The following is a 5,287-nucleotide window of genomic DNA, read 5'->3' as shown; positions in this document are numbered from 1 at the left end:
ATTTAAACTAATATTTATCTAGGATAAGGAAAAATGGAATGAAACGAAGTGACTTTTTTCCTTGGGGGGCAATAACGAAGAAAAGTTTAGAAACGTTGAGTTGGCGGATCCGCAGCATTCCACCCAAATCCAGAGCTGGTGTTTAGATTACATTTTTCTGGCTCCAGATAGAATTTCTCTCACTGAATTTTCTTTGCTATCCTGTCTGTTGAGGACTTTATCCTCTGTCTCACAAGGTGTCCTTTTTATAAGGACCCAGAGGAGAACTTTCTTTCAGGTTTTATTATAAAGAAAAGCAATGCTTCTCCTGGATAAATGGTTTGTTTATCTTTTATGTTTTATCTTTTATGTGATTTGCTACGCACATCTCAAATTAAATCAAGTTTCCCTTTTTGCTTTGGTCACAGGGGAACTCAGGACACCTCTTGTAACATCCATAGGACTAGGCCATATGCATGTCTGGGACTTCATCTTAACTGTGCTTTTACTATTCTTCTACTTTTAACTTTGTCCCAATTCTCTAAACTATGCTTTAACTCTTTTCCATTTCATGTATTTTATAAGCCCTCTAAAATCCTTCGTGGAATAGTGGGGTATAAATGTATAAAGAAAAACATTACTTCTCCCTCCAAAGTTTTCTCTCCACTCACTGTTATCAAATCTATCCTTATGCACTTGTTTTTTTTTTTTTAACTCAGTACACAACTGAAACGTTTTTTATTAGGTTTTATTTTCATCTTAGTTTTCCAGGATATCTTAAAAACTGATTCTGGGCCAGGTACAGTGGCTCACGCCTGTAATCTCAGCACTTTGGGAGGCCAAGGCAGGAGGATCACTTGACCAGCCTGGGCAACATAGCGAGACCTTATCTCTACAAAAAAATTTTAAAATTAGGTGGGCACAGTGGCATGTGCCTGTAAGTCCAGCCACTTGGGAGGCTGAAGCGGGAGGATTGTTGAGCCCAGGAGTTGAAGGCTGCGGTGAGCTGTAATCACACCACTGCACTCCAGTCTGGGCCTCAGAGCGAGACCCTTATCTCTTAAAACAACAACAACAAAAAAAAACCTGATTCTGTGATCCAACATGTTTGCAAATTTTGTGTTATTCGTAGTGTCAATAAGCACACTTCCCGTGCCTTCATCCAAGTCACTGATAACAATGTCGAATGGGACAGGGCAAAGACAGATCCCTGTGGCATGCCACTAGAGACCTCCTTCCAGCCAGTATCCATGCGCTAGTCACCTTTTTCTTTGGATATGATTAAATCAGTGATTAATCCACCACATTTCTACCGCCTGTCCACTGGGATGGCAAAGAGACTTGGTCAAATGCCTCTCTGGACTCCAAGGAGCCTCTGCCCAAGCATTCCACAGACCTGTTACTCTTAATATCTGTCCCCAAAAGGAAGTAGACTGCCACTGAATGCCAGGAACTCAACTCTACTGCAATGGTGTTGCTGCCACCTCTGCATTAGAAATTTGACATTATAGCTCAAAAGCAAGAAGTCTGGCCTGCCAACGGCACCAGTAAACTGCATCCACCACCCAGAGCTTTGTGTCTGTTTCCAAATCCAAGTGTAGCGCAGGCTCTCCTGACTGGTGGGGCCTGGGTCACCTGACTAGACCCAGCTGCAAAGGATTCTAAAAATCCCAGTTCTCTGGATTCTGCCTGGGGGCAGCAGTTCCCACAAGTCAGGGGATGAGTACGGTACTCAAAAGGTGCTAAGCCGTCAGACAACGTGACCAATGTCCCTCAAGCCCAAATGATGGAACATGACCACCCCATGGAGCCCAGGCTCTATCCTGCAAATCTCAGGCCCTGCTCCAAGCTCCCAGGACAGGAAACGTGATTGGCTGACCTTGGATCCGGTGCTTTGCACAGACAGCCAGTTTGGCCAGGGCTGGGGAGTCAGGCAGTGTGTGAAGGCTGTCAGTGCCCCACCCGTGTCCCTCAGAGCCCTTGGCCAGCTCCTGGTCCACCCAAGTCAGCCAGTCCCTGAGTCTCTGTTCCTAGGCTGCCTCCCCCAGGGAACCCTGGGACTCTGTCACAGTTACCCTCTGTGGGGCTTTGCTTCACTTCCTTCCTTTCCCTGTCCCACTTCCCCACCCCCTGCCGATTACCCCTGGGAACACTTCCACAGGAATCCCTGCCTCGGGTCTGCCTCTGGGGAAACCAAGCCAAGACAGGCAAACCCGGCCGCAGGAGGTCCCCGGTGGCAAAGCGGGTGTTACTAGAGAAGGGGTGATGAGAAGACCCCCAGAGTGTCCACCTTCCCTCTGGGTTTGACCCTTTCCGGACCGCCTTGGCTCCGAATATAGGCACCTAATCTCCAAATTTCTACCCCGGCCCTGCTCCAGTCCAGGGCCAGGGCTGGGGCTCAAAACCAGCTTCGCCGAAGGCGCACACCTTCCCGGAACCCTGCTGGTGCCAGCATCCCAGCCCTCTGCTCTGTGACTCTGAAACAGAATTCGCTCTCTTCCCCCTTTCCAATGTCAAGAGCTCATACACCCATCTCTTGTCTCTGAGCACAAATCCCCTCCTCTATCATTTATCAAAGATTAACGACGGCGGCTCTGAAATCTCACGTCAAGTCCCTCCTGGGCTACCGGACATAATTCATCAGGCTCAGAGTCCCGAGTTTATTACAGCTGCCGCCGGCTTTACCTCCTGCTCAGCTGCCCTTGACTGCAATGCCCTCTTTGCGATGTTTGTTCTACATTGGAGAACCACTTCCTCACTGGAGAAGGAGGAGGTAAAATAGCGCACTGCCCTCACTCTGTCTTCGGCGAGTATCAGATCATCGTCTCTGAGCAAAGCCTGCCCTAATCTGTGCATGCCGAACAGAGCTCAGTGGCATTCCTGGGACGGTTCACAACTCTTAGCTCCTTCTTGGTGGTAGACTTCCCTTACAGACCGGGCCACCCCACTGGATTCAGCGTTTGTCCTGTATCATTTAGGGGATGCTGAGGGCCATTTTCCATAGCCTTAACCTCCATGCCACTTCTGAATCCTAAACCAACTGTTTGGGGACCCAGCCTGCTTCTTCTCTTGCTGTCAACTGTCACTCGTTTTTTATCCCCAGACACCTCCCTCCTTAAGAGCCTGACTAATTGTTCTTAGTCATAATCCCTGACCCTTCCGATCCCCTGTGCTTTTATTCCTGAGGGCAGGGCTCATGAAATCGTCCCCCCACCCGCCTCCATCACTTCGAGGGGAGGGCCACCCTGCCCCATCCTCGGGAAGTAGCCTTTTCCCACAAGGTTATCCCACAAGCAACTATCTTTAGGGGTGTCTGAATTTTTGAGACTCAAGCCTGGGGGACCCCCTGGTTCCCTGGGCCCTGCCCCTTATGTCCCTCATTTTCCACCACTTCTTTTCTTTCCATTATTGTGCTATTATTTCTTAATCCAGATCACAGGAGAGATTGACCTAGGTTCTTTAGCTAAATTCCCCTTTTCCTCCTCAGCTGGATCGATGCTATTTTAAGACAACAATAATACCAGGAAGAGTAAATGAGAATCTAATGAAAATAGTTATCTGCAGGGTATGGGTAGAAAAGTAGAGAAAGGGTTAGGGAGAGGAGTGAGACACCTGCTAGTATACCTTCTTAGATATTTTTGGTTTTTCAATCATTTAAATGTTTTACGTGTTCAAAAATAAAATTAAATCAGCAAGGATGAAAAAAACAAAACCTAAAGTTGAGCTTTAACAAAAATGAATACAATCTAACTCTATATCAAACCATATGGCAAAAATCACCATTCGAGCAATTTTGGACACAGTACCGTGACTATACACCCTTAATGGAATATATTCTAAAGAGAAAAAGAACTACAAAAAAAGCCATAAACCTAACTTAGTACGTTTGTTATTAGTAGTATTACTGGTGCAGTCATTCTGAAATTACTTGCGTGTCTTATAGGATAGAGAAAATCAGGAAATATATTGGCATTTTGAGAACCAAGTTCCCACTGTGCGAGAAAAAAAACATCGATACGGAAAGTAGGAATGGAAGGAAGAACCTAGGGTGCTGGATTCGAATTGGAAGTATCAAAGTAAATTCAAGATTTGATTTTTTAAAAAAATATTTTCTACCTCTCTCCCCCGAAAAGGCCTAGAAATAACAATACCCCAGTAATAATGAGCACCCCAAGCACAGAGATTTTGGTTTTTCAGAATTGCTCTCCATGGCAAGGAGCCAGGGCTCTTTGCAGAGATGACCGGTCCAGCTCGGGAGCAGCGAAAGCTCAGGGCAGCCCAGCATGTCGGGTCATGCTAAAGGTCAAGGACGTGCTCAGATGCTAATGGAGACTCGACAGAGGGGCATGCAGCCCAGCTGAAGGGGCTCCCGCCGGACAATTCGGGACAACTTGAGCTTTGATATTTGTCACGATGTATGGCACATTGAATTTTTTAAAAAGTTGTCAAGTTCTCAGTGATATTTAAAAGGGTGAAGAAACACTTCTTTACAGAAGAATGCCTGTTAATGAAGTAGAACAATAGAATTAGAACATTATCCAGCCTGAGCGAGAGTGAGACCCCATCTCTACAAAGAAACAGAAAAAAAAAATTAGCCGGCCCTGGTGATACGCATCTGTAGTGCCAGCTACTCGGGAGGCTGAGGCAGGAGGATCGTTTGAGCCCAGGAGTTTGAGGTTGCTGTGAGCTAGGCTGACGCCACTGCACTCTAGCCTGGGAGACAGAGTGACAGAGTGAGACCATGGCTCAAAAAAAAAAAAGAAAGAAAATTACCATTTTATAATGTAATAAAACAATCTACTCAGCTAAGAATCATCAGCATATTCTGTTACGACTGGGTGAAAGGTTGGTGGGATAGTCATACGGTCAAAATATAGCCCCCTCGGATTACTTATTAATTAAAAAGGGGGAAAGGTACAGTGGAGAACTATGGTGAACACCACTTAGCCAAATGATCAAACTTAGCATCTAATAATAGGACCAACTGGCATGAAATGGCTTCCGAGGTATAGCCGTAGGAAGTGCACCCTACACGGTTCTTTTGTCTCTGGGTCTTTCGAACGCGTAATAGGTTTTCAGTCAAAATCTACTGAGGTGGAAGCAGTTAAAATGCCCTTCCGTTAGGGCTGAGGTGAGGACTGGGGATTCCCGCTACTTCCCAGGCCCTCGCTCAGGGTCTCTGACACTCCAGGGATAGCCAACGAGCCCAGGGATCCTCCCCAAGGATCTCTCCGAAAATGTCGGCATGTGTGTCCAGCAAAGACTCTGATGGATCACACAAGGAGAGTCACGAGGGCGTTCCTGGCTC

Source organism: Propithecus coquereli, unplaced genomic scaffold, assembly GCF_000956105.1.
Source record: "Propithecus coquereli isolate 6110/MARCELLA unplaced genomic scaffold, Pcoq_1.0 Scaffold158, whole genome shotgun sequence".
Classification (NCBI taxonomy): Eukaryota; Metazoa; Chordata; class Mammalia; order Primates; family Indriidae; genus Propithecus; species Propithecus coquereli.
Note: the sequence above shows the minus strand (reverse complement) of the source record.